This window comes from Camelus bactrianus, chromosome 11 (genome assembly GCF_048773025.1).
Source record: "Camelus bactrianus isolate YW-2024 breed Bactrian camel chromosome 11, ASM4877302v1, whole genome shotgun sequence".
NCBI classification, from domain to species: domain Eukaryota; kingdom Metazoa; phylum Chordata; class Mammalia; order Artiodactyla; family Camelidae; genus Camelus; species Camelus bactrianus.
Genome location: NC_133549.1, coordinates 2,493,571 through 2,508,233, shown reverse-complemented (window position 1 = coordinate 2,508,233; position 14,663 = coordinate 2,493,571). Strand labels below are relative to the sequence as shown.

Below are 14,663 nucleotides of genomic sequence, written 5' to 3'. Positions count from 1 at the left end.
AGCAGGAGGGGCACTGTGCTTGAGAAATCCCATCCCCGATGGGGGCAAGAGGGGCTGGTGGGGTTGAGTGAACCTATAAATGCCCACAGAAATATGCCTGCATTCATTCAAGTGATACAAGCAACAGTAGCAGGCTATTTAACAAAATTTCAATTTTCAGTGGAAATTTTGCCATTCCTTTCCACTTGTCCCCTGCACTCTGAGACAGGCTTAGGCTCTCTCACACCTGCAACTCTGAAGCCATAGTTGTGAAGTCATTTTAATTTGCTGCAAGTGTCCTCGCTCCCCGTGTCACTGTGTCTGTCCTCTCTTAACACAGTCCACAGTCGGATATCTTCCTGGATCTCTACCTGAGTTCCTTTCTCCTCCTCCTCAGATCCTGAGATAAAGGACAAGTGAAGACCCATGACCAGAAAAGGCACTGTGGACTTGACCGAAGTCCATAGTGACCCCCTAGGTGAGTGCTGCCCACCCCTTACCTTCGATTCTCAAGGTTCTGCCCAGGGTGACATCCAGCCCAGAGAGGTGGCCCAATTAAGAGCTATGTGGCTTGGGCACGGGGACAGGTGCAGGAGCTGGTTCCGGGGCCAGGCCCCTCCCCACGTCTGCTCCCCTCTCCCCCGAAGCCCCGCTGCCAAGCACTCAGTCTCCGTGATCTGATGTCCTTCTCTTCTACTCTACTCCAAACCCTTTTCCTTTTCCTTTTTTCCCTAATTATCCCCAGCTGGAGTGATTTTTCAATCGCAGTATCTAAAAAATTTCCTGCAGCCGAAAATGAGGTCTCCAGATATCAATGCCCATATGCTGGCTCCTGAAGAGAGCCGCTGGCTAGGGGGACCCTCACCAACACTCACGGGGCATCAGACATGTTCCAGGGTCGGCCACCCCCAACAAGAGTTTGCTGTGATCCCTATGCCCGCACAGCATCCCTGCTCACAAAAATATAGTTGGCCCACTTATCGGTTATTAAGAAGCAAAAATACAAAATTGCTCATGTTTCTTACTAAAATTATCTATAAAGCAGAAAAGGGAATTGTAATTGTAATAGAAAAGAACAATTTTGACCCCATGTTAGGTCTGTCCCTTTGGCTTTAACCCTGTGCCCTCTTTTCTAGTCTCAGACTTGCTATCTCGGCACCATTTGTAAAAGAAAGTTGCCTTTAGACTGAAATATCCAGGACAGCCTCTTCTCCTGGCCGTGATCTTGAAGGATGCTAACTAATCTGCACTTATGTAGAGATGGCAAGTTGCAAAATAGAGAATAACTTTGTTTTATTTTTGGAGGTTTTACAGGGGCAACATGATTTGATCCACATGGACAGCTGCAAGAACAGCGGATTCAAAGGACAAGCAATTCATACAACAAGAAGTTTCCAACAACCAACTGCAGTCCCGCTCCTTTTTAGTATAAAAGGAGACTCAATTCTGACTTGGGGAAGATGGTTCTCCAGGACATCAGTCTGCCATTTTCTGGGTCTGCCAGCTTTGCAAATAAAGTCACTATTCCTTGCTCCAACACCTCATCTCCCAGTTTATTGGCCTGTCATTTGGTGAGCAGAATGAGTTTGGACTCGGTAACAAAATGACTGCATTGGAGGTAGTATGTCTCCACTGTTTCCTCGTTTCCAATATGTAACATGCACATTATTTATGATCTAGTGCAAATAATTCATCAAAGACAACCACAAAAAGAAACTATACTCACCTAGCTATCAACACTGAAGTCAAAACCTGTCAATTTTATATGCTGTTTAAGAACACAACCGAAAAACCTAACATAGGGAGTCGATTCCACAGAAATAAAATTATTTCTACTCCTTCAAAACTTTTTCTTTTCTTTTCTATTTTATTTTGTTTTGCTTATTGAAAAGAAAATAAAAGTCAAATCATTTTATTTCACGCCTTTTTGTTATAGTTGCATACTTTAAATACTACAAAAAGACTTAAATTGCAATAAAAAATTGTTCATATATTAGTATACAGATATATACACAATCAATGGCGATTAGGAAAGGAATGGACATTTACTAAAATTCCACTGCAATCCAGTCTTTTACAAGCATAACATGGAATATAAGCTCTATTATCCAGGGAGCCTCACCCACATTCTCACTACTGAGTCCCTTAGTAATCAACCACTAAGTCACCAGCATAGAACCATGTGATCAGTATTTTAGGAATAAATGAGGGAATTAGCTCATTCAATTCTAAAACAAAAACCCTAAAATAAATACTGAACTTATTTACAGATAAAGAAAATTTGTCCCCAAAAAAGTAAAGTTTCTTCCTCAAGGTCACAAAGCTAATAACTGGTAAAGGTAAGATTTGAACTAATCTGCCTGATTCTAAAAACTAAGTTGGAAATCCCATTCGACTGGGGAGTGTCCAGCTGCACAGCCTATCACCCTATCTTTGTTCAGAGCTGGCCTTAGACAGCCTGAGACAGCACCCCATTCCTGTGGAACTCGAGGGCAAATGATAACAATAAGGATTTTATATCCAGCAGTTTCTTAGGTCTCATGTATATAAAGTGTCAGCAGGTCAGCAGAAAATCTCTGGGAAACATGAGTGGGTCCAGACCTTTTTACTGATTAGAAACTCAATCTATCAGGATAGAGTGACCTTCCCATGAGAGGCCACATGGACATAAACTAAAGGCAGCTGAACAATGGAAACTAGCAAGACCCCGGAACTCAAGCAAGGATCCCTGCCATCCCCCACCCAGTTGCCTCTTCATCCGCGTGGACATGAAGACAGAAGACCCGGGTTCTTGTCCAAGTTACACTATCATGGATTCTCACCCATAAAAAGGTACGACTCTATGCTGTCGTAAGTCCTTTCCAACTCAAATATGATGACACCAATATCTCAGCAGAATATCTATGTCTCCACTTCCCCTCTTCTAATAGGAGACTATTTCTGTGGACACAAAGCAGAAATCCAATTTAAAAAACCATGCAAGAAGCCAGGCGAATTTCTGCTTAAGAGACTTTGCTCTCACGCTCAGTGAATGAAAACTCAGAAAAAATGGTCCTTCTCCCTCAGCAAATGGGAGGTAGCCTGATTGTGTGTGTGTGTGTGTGTGTGTGTGTGTGTGTGTGTGTGTGTGTGTGTGTGTGTAAATCAAATATAATCATGTCTGGGACGTGTACAGATTATTTTTAATTTCACTGTAATTTCATGGGGATGAGCCAACATTTAAAGTAATTTGAATGTAGTGTTCTGAGACAGACTCAGTCTCTTTTGGTGGAGGAGGTGAAAGGGGAGAGTAAAGGAGGAAAGAGGTAAATGAAGCAAAGAAGTAAGAATACTGCTAGGGAAAGGCAAGACGTTAATTTTGTTCCTCATTGCATCACATACAAATTAGGGACTGGCTTTCCCCCGATGTCTTATGGAGCACTGAGTTGCAGAAGAAGAGGCGACAGCCCATTTCTCACTGAGATTGTGACTGTACGTGGCATCTTATAGACACAAATCATTTACCCTGATCAAACACTCTAGCAGCAGGCTGTAATTCTCCTGTTTTGAGAGACAAGAAAACAGGAGTTCAAAGCGGGTAGATAACTTGACAAAAGTCAGAGGACCAGTAAACAAGAGAGGATGAATTCAAACTCAGATCTGAATGTAGAGTCTCATCTTCCCACTCCCAGGGCTGGAAAATCCTTAACACACAGGCTCCCCAGCTCCCCTGCAGTGTTCCTGGCGCCAAGCATTTCCCATGGTAATGGTCTCCAGTTCTCACAGACACAGCGCTCTGTGCAGCCAATGACCTTGATCAGACCTTGATCAGACCTTGGTCATCTACCTGCCATGCCCACCAGGCTTCACCATACAGGCAGGAAAGCTGGCTTTCAAGTGCATACAAAGCCACCCTTGGTCTAACCTGGGCTCTTCTGCGGCTTCTCCAGCCTAAAGGCAGCCATGAAAGTGCTCACAGTTTGTACGTGAGCCACACTACCTCTCTCCATCTGTGTCCCCACCTATACTACTTAGCTATGAACATTTTGAGAATCTTGGAAAAAATTTTAAAAAACAGAAAAGAGGATTCTGGAACAAGTACTTAATACTTACAATTTTAAATGACAAGTTACAAAGTGAGTATTGACAAACCGAATCTTCCTTTCTAAATGTCAGTTTTAAGCATTTAAAAATATAATAGCAAAAAATTCTCACTTACAAAATTAACAAAAACACAAACAATAATCTGGAATAAATTCAAAAATAATGCCCATATTCTAAATGGAGAAACTTCAGGACTGTATTGAGGGTTAAAGTAAGAGGTATGAATGTAGAGACATAAACATATTGCATGGAGAAAAGCAGTTTTGTAAAGATGTAAGTTCTCCTAAGAATAATTCAAAACTTACTAAAAAATCCCATGAAAATTCCAATCTGATTTTTTTAACTTGAACAAAATATTTTGGAATTCTTCAGGAAAAATAAAGTCATAATACTTGACAAGAAAATTTGGGATGGAAGAAAAGAATCAAAAAAAAATCAGACTGCCAGTTATTAAATAAATTTTTACAATATGTAAGATATGGTGCTGGAGTAAGGAAAGGAGATTGACAGAAGGGAACCATGAGCTCAAAAAGAGACTCTAGTGTATGTAAGTATTTCGTACAGGTGGGATTTCAAATCAAAGAGAAAATTATGAATTCAATAATTGTCCTGGGACAGAGAATCACCTGGAAAGAATAAATTCCATTCCTGTCATAATGACCACAAGATAAATTGCAGATAGTGATGTAAATATTAAAAAGTACTAGTAACAGCAAATACAACTCTTTGCTCTTATTAACTCAACTTCTCCTCACTATAACATGTACTATTATAATCTCCATCTTAGAGATTAAAAAAACCTACAGAAGAGATTTATTCCATTATAAGAGAGTATTTCTAAGAATAATGTCAAAGATAAAACCCATAAGGAAGACATTTACTATCCTAAGAATAGTTTGAGCCACAACAAAAATCAGAAAACTTCCTGAACAAAATGAAAGGAAAGAAATGACAAGAAAAAGCTCTGTGATACATGTTGATGAATTCACGAAGTTAATTTTCATAACATACAAAAAGCTGTCACAAAGCAACAAGAAGCTCCCTCACTTAAATGTGGGCAAAGGACAAAAGGAATCATTCATTTTAAAAAGTCAAGTGGCTAATGAGTGAAAAATGCTCAAAACTTCACTGGTCATCAAATGCAAACAAAAACAATGAAAAAGCACTTTTGCTTATCATATTGGCAAATATTTTTAAGATATTCTAGCTAGTGTCCATCTGTGGGAGAACAAATCATGAGCGACTTTTTCAGAGGATGACATATCAATGGATTTGTAAGCTCTGAAAAACGTACATACACACTGACTCAACTCCACTTCTAGGAATCGTTTCCTTTAGGAAAAAAAAATCAGTCCAAAAAGATGTACCCATCAGGGCATTTACACAGCACTGTTTACAAAGGTGGGAAGAAAAACTGAAGTGAAATCATATCCAGCAGTAGAGAATTGGTTATATAAGTAATTGTGCATTTTTTCATTCCCCAATGGAGAAGGAATTTCTAGTCACTTGAAAGGAGTCTGTGATGAATGTAAATGTCACATCTAGGGACTAAATTTCCAGAAGCCTTAACTAATGGAATACACATACAAGATCACAGGATGGTCTGTACAAGAAGGATGCAACTCAAACATTCTTTCTGACAGTGGAAAATGGAGAAAACTTAACTGTCCACCATCAAGACAATGATGCGGTAAATCAAGGCGAGCTGCGGGCACTGAGGGAGCTGGCGTTTCGCTTTGGTCCAGGGCTTTGTCCACAGCACTCTCCCACCAAATGTGTCCGTGGACAAGAGACGACACCCGCACATCAGGAGACCCCTCCAATCTATCTGAAAGGACCGGGTGAGTCTGGAGCGGGAGGACGTCCATGATATACCCCTGAGTGAATAAAGCGAGCTGCAGAAAAAACATATAGTATGGTCTCATTTTTAAATAAAGCATATATACACACACCTATACATTGATTTCTCATATGTGTATATATATGTATCTCATAGGCCTAAAGGTCATGAAATATATATACCAAATTTTCAACAGCTTTTACTCTCAGGAAATAATGGGAAGGGAGTTAGGGGCCTTCCTGTACCACCACAGTTCTCTTTTCAGTATTTCAGTTAAGTATACTTGGAATTTAAAAGTTTATTTAAGTCCGAAGTAAAATGGACGATGCCTCCATAAGACAGAATGCTACACTGGTTTTTAAAAATCATGCCAGGGGAGATAGAATATTGTAGAAAAACATGTAATAAGCCGAATGGAAAATGGAGGTCTCCGAACAGTAAACAGGGACGGAGTGCTCACTGGTTTTTATGACAGAGATGATACACACTGACGAAAAGAACAGAAAATGAATGTTAAATTGTTAATTATTATCTCTGAGTAGCGGGACCAGGATAGAATCTTTTGCCCCTTTTTCCAGACATATTATATTAAATGCACATTAGTTTTCATCTGAAAATAGCATTTTGAGACGTGTAGTACCACGCAGTGGGGAATAATACATGAATACTTACAGAGACAAGTAACTAGGAGACACCGCAGCAGCGCCACACAATGTAAAACGGGCAATCCTGATTAACACCGCTCAGTTACATAAGGATCCACAAAGTGAGAGCACCTGCTGTAACAGGGCGTGGCCCCCTTCTATTTGTCAGTTGTGTCTTCAGGGCTGAGGCAGTTCTGAGCACGGCCAGTGTCAATTCCGGTGTCTGGATGGATGCTACTGGAGGTGAGGGCACCTGCAAGCAGAAAGGAAGAACAGAAACCATCCTCTGCCTTTTCTGTCTTGTTTCTTTGTTACTTTAAAAGAGAGGCATAAATAAGATAAACTGTGTATCTCCCCTACTGAAATTTCAGTAATGAAACCGTTTTTAAAGGCTTCAGAGCTTATATTCTGTCTATAACTGTCTTTTCAACAAAGCATCATATTTATTAAATGTTAATTGACTCAGTTAATTAACTCCCTGTTGAAACATTCAAGTAAAGAACATGAAAGGCCTTACGTAAAAGAACCACACCTGCAGTGACTAGCTCAGCCGTCTTGACGGCAATGCAGTCAGCCCCCACCATCCCGTGGCCCTGAGCTCCTGATGCTGGTAAGAGAGCACGCTGCCGCCTCAGATGGAGAGATACTGTGAAAGCATTTTTTGAACTCTACAGTACTGACAAAACATAACTGACAAATCCCAGGCTTCTTTGAAGCTGTCATTTTCGGTTTCTGGCCAACCCCAGTCAATGAGCAGAACCACCCCATTCCCGAGTCATGGGACTCACGTGGGAAGAAATTTTGTAGAAATTTCCAGGTACAGAATGTAACCAACTATATGTAGAACTCTGACAAAAGAAAAGATGAAATACTCTGATGTTGAAGACACTCAAAATATTCTCCTAAGCCTTAGTAGCTGGAAAGGCTGGGCTTCTCCTCAGCCACTTATTTATTTCACAGCCAGCGAGCATCTCCCACAAACCCTGTTTCCCTGTGTCTGCTGGGAACCTCAGGCACACTCTTGCTGTCGATCTTATAAGTCACAGGGCAGACGCGTGTCTCTCATGCCTGCCACCCCCACACAGGCTCGCCTCCTAGCCTCACTGTCTGAACTTGGCCCCATTTTCTCACCTGTTTATTTGGTATCTGTTCTTCTGTAAGCTGCATGAAATGCTTTTTGGAACAAGTCAGAAGAATGAGTGGGTAGAGAAATGGACAGTTGGACAGGTGAGAGGCACAAAGCAACAGGTCTCAAAGATGGTAAGAGCAAAGTTGTTTCGCCAACCCCCCCAAAATTCCTGAAAGAACTAAAAATTCTGAATTTTGAAAGTAAAAGGCTATCATATATAGAAATAAAATAAATGATCCTCTTCATCAGTGTTTCAAGATCTGACTCCAGATATTTTAGCAGGCCATACTGAATCCTAGCACAGAAAAATCAGATGGACTAGTGGTGAGTAAGTTCCAGGAAAACGGCAGTAATTCCTCCACTTGTGTAAAGACATACACTCACCTGCCGAAGGTGAATGTAGAACGCATTCTGGAGAAATTTGGAAGCTTCCATTGTCCGCTTCTGAATGGCAAGGACACGGACAGCTTGGGAGCATGCTTCTAACTCAGTCACCGGCATTCTTACACTGCAGGGGGAAAAGGAGGCCCTCATTCGAGAGCAGAGGTGTTCCTGTCGTGTCTCCCAAGCCACGCCTCGGGGACTCAGTGCCCTGCAGCAGCCCGGCCCCAGGCGAGGACACGCAGCGTGGCCCACCCAAGCAGGAGGGGCACTGTGCTTGAGAAATCCCATCCCCGATGGGGGCAAGAGGGGCTGGTGGGGTTGAGTGAACCTATAAATGCCCACAGAAATATGCCTGCATTCATTCAAGTGATACAAGCAACAGTAGCAGGCTATTTAACAAAATTTCAATTTTCAGTGGAAATTTTGCCATTCCTTTCCACTTGTCCCCTGCACTCTGAGACAGGCTTAGGCTCTCTCACACCTGCAACTCTGAAGCCATAGTTGTGAAGTCATTTTAATTTGCTGCAAGTGTCCTCGCTCCCCGTGTCACTGTGTCTGTCCTCTCTTAACACAGTCCACAGTCGGATATCTTCCTGGATCTCTACCTGAGTTCCTTTCTCCTCATCCTCAGATCCTGAGATAAAGGACAAGTGAAGACCCATGACCAGAAAAGGCACTGTGGACTTGACCGAAGTCCATAGTGACCCCCTAGGTGAGTGCTGCCCACCCCTTACCTTCGATTCTCAAGGTTCTGCCCAGGGTGACATCCAGCCCAGAGAGGTGGCCCAATTAAAAGCTATGTGGCTTGGGCACGGGGACAGGTGCAGGAGCTGGTTCCGGGGCCAGGCCCCTCCCCACGTCTGCTCCCCTCTCCCCCGAAGCCCCGCTGCCAAGCACTCAGTCTCCGTGATCTGATGTCCTTCTCTTCTACTCTACTCCAAACCCTTTTCCTTTTCCTTTTTTCCCTAATTATCCCCAGCTGGAGTGATTTTTCAATCGCAGTATCTAAAAAATTTCCTGCAGCCGAAAATGAGGTCTCCAGATATCAATGCCCATATGCTGGCTCCTGAAGAGAGCCGCTGGCTAGGGGGACCCTCACCAACACTCACGGGGCATCAGACATGTTCCAGGGTCGGCCACCCCCAACAAGAGTTTGCTGTGATCCCTATGCCCGCACAGCATCCCTGCTCACAAAAATATAGTTGGCCCACTTATCGGTTATTAAGAAGCAAAAATACAAAATTGCTCATGTTTCTTACTAAAATTATCTATAAAGCAGAAAAGGGAATTGTAATTGTAATAGAAAAGAACAATTTTGACCCCATGTTAGGTCTGTCCCTTTGGCTTTAACCCTGTGCCCTCTTTTCTAGTCTCAGACTTGCTATCTCGGCACCATTTGTAAAAGAAAGTTGCCTTTAGACTGAAATATCCAGGACAGCCTCTTCTCCTGGCCGTGATCTTGAAGGATGCTAACTAATCTGCACTTATGTAGAGATGGCAAGTTGCAAAATAGAGAATAACTTTGTTTTATTTTTGGAGGTTTTACAGGGGCAACATGATTTGATCCACATGGACAGCTGCAAGAACAGCGGATTCAAAGGACAAGCAATTCATACAACAAGAAGTTTCCAACAACCAACTGCAGTCCCGCTCCTTTTTAGTATAAAAGGAGACTCAATTCTGACTTGGGGAAGATGGTTCTCCAGGACATCAGTCTGCCATTTTCTGGGTCTGCCAGCTTTGCAAATAAAGTCACTATTCCTTGCTCCAACACCTCATCTCCCAGTTTATTGGCCTGTCATTTGGTGAGCAGAATGAGTTTGGACTCGGTAACAAAATGACTGCATTGGAGGTAGTATGTCTCCACTGTTTCCTCGTTTCCAATATGTAACATGCACATTATTTATGATCTAGTGCAAATAATTCATCAAAGACAACCACAAAAAGAAACTATACTCACCTAGCTATCAACACTGAAGTCAAAACCTGTCAATTTTATATGCTGTTTAAGAACACAACCGAAAAACCTAACATAGGGAGTCGATTCCACAGAAATAAAATTATTTCTACTCCTTCAAAACTTTTTCTTTTCTTTTCTATTTTATTTTGTTTTGCTTATTGAAAAGAAAATAAAAGTCAAATCATTTTATTTCACGCCTTTTTGTTATAGTTGCATACTTTAAATACTACAAAAAGACTTAAATTGCAATAAAAAATTGTTCATATATTAGTATACAGATATATACACAATCAATGGCGATTAGGAAAGGAATGGACATTTACTAAAATTCCACTGCAATCCAGTCTTTTACAAGCATAACATGGAATATAAGCTCTATTATCCAGGGAGCCTCACCCACATTCTCACTACTGAGTCCCTTAGTAATCAACCACTAAGTCACCAGCATAGAACCATGTGATCAGTATTTTAGGAATAAATGAGGGAATTAGCTCATTCAATTCTAAAACAAAAACCCTAAAATAAATACTGAACTTATTTACAGATAAAGAAAATTTGTCCCCAAAAAAGTAAAGTTTCTTCCTCAAGGTCACAAAGCTAATAACTGGTAAAGGTAAGATTTGAACTAATCTGCCTGATTCTAAAAACTAAGTTGGAAATCCCATTCGACTGGGGAGTGTCCAGCTGCACAGCCTATCACCCTATCTTTGTTCAGAGCTGGCCTTAGACAGCCTGAGACAGCACCCCATTCCTGTGGAACTCGAGGGCAAATGATAACAATAAGGATTTTATATCCAGCAGTTTCTTAGGTCTCATGTATATAAAGTGTCAGCAGGTCAGCAGAAAATCTCTGGGAAACATGAGTGGGTCCAGACCTTTTTACTGATTAGAAACTCAATCTATCAGGATAGAGTGACCTTCCCATGAGAGGCCACATGGACATAAACTAAAGGCAGCTGAACAATGGAAACTAGCAAGACCCCGGAACTCAAGCAAGGATCCCTGCCATCCCCCACCCAGTTGCCTCTTCATCCGCGTGGACATGAAGACAGAAGACCCGGGTTCTTGTCCAAGTTACACTATCATGGATTCTCACCCATAAAAAGGTACGACTCTATGCTGTCGTAAGTCCTTTCCAACTCAAATATGATGACACCAATATCTCAGCAGAATATCTATGTCTCCACTTCCCCTCTTCTAATAGGAGACTATTTCTGTGGACACAAAGCAGAAATCCAATTTAAAAAACCATGCAAGAAGCCAGGCGAATTTCTGCTTAAGAGACTTTGCTCTCACGCTCAGTGAATGAAAACTCAGAAAAAGTGGTCCTTCTCCCTCAGCAAATGGGAGGTAGCCTGATTGTGTGTGTGTGTGTGTGTGTGTGTGTGTGTGTGTGTGTGTGTGTGTAAATCAAATATAATCATGTCTGGGACGTGTACAGATTATTTTTAATTTCACTGTAATTTCATGGGGATGAGCCAACATTTAAAGTAATTTGAATGTAGTGTTCTGAGACAGACTCAGTCTCTTTTGGTGGAGGAGGTGAAAGGGGAGAGTAAAGGAGGAAAGAGGTAAATGAAGCAAAGAAGTAAGAATACTGCTAGGGAAAGGCAAGACGTTAATTTTGTTCCTCATTGCATCACATACAAATTAGGGACTGGCTTTCCCCCGATGTCTTATGGAGCACTGAGTTGCAGAAGAAGAGGCGACAGCCCATTTCTCACTGAGATTGTGACTGTACGTGGCATCTTATAGACACAAATCATTTACCCTGATCAAACACTCTAGCAGCAGGCTGTAATTCTCCTGTTTTGAGAGACAAGAAAACAGGAGTTCAAAGCGGGTAGATAACTTGACAAAAGTCAGAGGACCAGTAAACAAGAGAGGATGAATTCAAACTCAGATCTGAATGTAGAGTCTCATCTTCCCACTCCCAGGGCTGGAAAATCCTTAACACACAGGCTCCCCAGCTCCCCTGCAGTGTTCCTGGCGCCAAGCATTTCCCATGGTAATGGTCTCCAGTTCTCACAGACACAGCGCTCTGTGCAGCCAATGACCTTGATCAGACCTTGATCAGACCTTGGTCATCTACCTGCCATGCCCACCAGGCTTCACCATACAGGCAGGAAAGCTGGCTTTCAAGTGCATACAAAGCCACCCTTGGTCTAACCTGGGCTCTTCTGCGGCTTCTCCAGCCTAAAGGCAGCCATGAAAGTGCTCACAGTTTGTACGTGAGCCACACTACCTCTCTCCATCTGTGTCCCCACCTATACTACTTAGCTATGAACATTTTGAGAATCTTGGAAAAAATTTTAAAAAACAGAAAAGAGGATTCTGGAACAAGTACTTAATACTTACAATTTTAAATGACAAGTTACAAAGTGAGTATTGACAAACCGAATCTTCCTTTCTAAATGTCAGTTTTAAGCATTTAAAAATATAATAGCAAAAAATTCTCACTTACAAAATTAACAAAAACACAAACAATAATCTGGAATAAATTCAAAAATAATGCCCATATTCTAAATGGAGAAACTTCAGGACTCTATTGAGGGTTAAAGTAAGAGGTATGAATGTAGAGACATAAACATATTGCATGGAGAAAAGCAGTTTTGTAAAGATGTAAGTTCTCCTAAGAATAATTCAAAACTTACTAAAAAATCCCATGAAAATTCCAATCTGATTTTTTTAACTTGAACAAAATATTTTGGAATTCTTCAGGAAAAATAAAGTCATAATACTTGACAAGAAAATTTGGGATGGAAGAAAAGAATCAAAAAAAAATCAGACTGCCAGTTATTAAATAAATTTTTACAATATGTAAGATATGGTGCTGGAGTAAGGAAAGGAGATTGACAGAAGGGAACCATGAGCTCAAAAAGAGACTCTAGTGTATGTAAGTATTTCGTACAGGTGGGATTTCAAATCAAAGAGAAAATTATGAATTCAATAATTGTCCTGGGACAGAGAATCACCTGGAAAGAATAAATTCCATTCCTGTCATAATGACCACAAGATAAATTGCAGATAGTGATGTAAATATTAAAAAGTACTAGTAACAGCAAATACAACTCTTTGCTCTTATTAACTCAACTTCTCCTCACTATAACATGTACTATTATAATCTCCATCTTAGAGATTAAAAAAACCTACAGAAGAGATTTATTCCATTATAAGAGAGTATTTCTAAGAATAATGTCAAAGATAAAACCCATAAGGAAGACATTTACTATCCTAAGAATAGTTTGAGCCACAACAAAAATCAGAAAACTTCCTGAACAAAATGAAAGGAAAGAAATGACAAGAAAAAGCTCTGTGATACATGTTGATGAATTCACGAAGTTAATTTTCATAACATACAAAAAGCTGTCACAAAGCAACAAGAAGCTCCCTCACTTAAATGTGGGCAAAGGACAAAAGGAATCATTCATTTTAAAAAGTCAAGTGGCTAATGAGTGAAAAATGCTCAAAACTTCACTGGTCATCAAATGCAAACAAAAACAATGAAAAAGCACTTTTGCTTATCATATTGGCAAATATTTTTAAGATATTCTAGCTAGTGTCCATCTGTGGGAGAACAAATCATGAGCGACTTTTTCAGAGGATGACATATCAATGGATTTGTAAGCTCTGAAAAACGTACATACACACTGACTCAACTCCACTTCTAGGAATCGTTTCCTTTAGGAAAAAAAAATCAGTCCAAAAAGATGTACCCATCAGGGCATTTACACAGCACTGTTTACAAAGGTGGGAAGAAAAACTGAAGTGAAATCATATCCAGCAGTAGAGAATTGGTTATATAAGTAATTGTGCATTTTTTCATTCCCCAATGGAGAAGGAATTTCTAGTCACTTGAAAGGAGTCTGTGATGAATGTAAATGTCACATCTAGGGACTAAATTTCCAGAAGCCTTAACTAATGGAATACACATACAAGATCACAGGATGGTCTGTACAAGAAGGATGCAACTCAAACATTCTTTCTGACAGTGGAAAATGGAGAAAACTTAACTGTCCACCATCAAGACAATGATGCGGTAAATCAAGGCGAGCTGCGGGCACTGAGGGAGCTGGCGTTTCGCTTTGGTCCAGGGCCTTGTCCACAGCACTCTCCCACCAAATGTGTCCGTGGACAAGAGACGACACCCGCACATCAGGAGACCCCTCCAATCTATCTGAAAGGACCGGGTGAGTCTGGAGCGGGAGGACGTCCATGATATACCCCTGAGTGAATAAAGCGAGCTGCAGAAAAAACATATAGTATGGTCTCATTTTTAAATAAAGCATATATACACACACCTATACATTGATTTCTCATATGTGTATATATATGTATCTCATAGGCCTAAAGGTCATGAAATATATATACCAAATTTTCAACAGCTTTTACTCTCAGGAAATAATGGGAAGGGAGTTAGGGGCCTTCCTGTACCACCACAGTTCTCTTTTCAGTATTTCAGTTAAGTATACTTGGAATTTAAAAGTTTATTTAAGTCCGAAGTAAAATGGACGATGCCTCCATAAGACAGAATGCTACACTGGTCTTTAAAAATCATGCCAGGGGAGATAGAATATTGTAGAAAAACATGTAATAAGCCGAATGGAAAATGGAGGTCTCCGAACAGTAAACAGGGACGGAGTG

At 40.9% G+C, this 14,663-nt stretch overlaps 1 pseudogene; it reads right to left on the bottom strand.

Moving 5' to 3' along the window:
* LOC141579009 (trafficking protein particle complex subunit 9 pseudogene) overlaps positions 1–14,663 on the bottom strand; it is a 168,473-nt pseudogene that overhangs the window by 109,921 nt on the left and 43,889 nt on the right.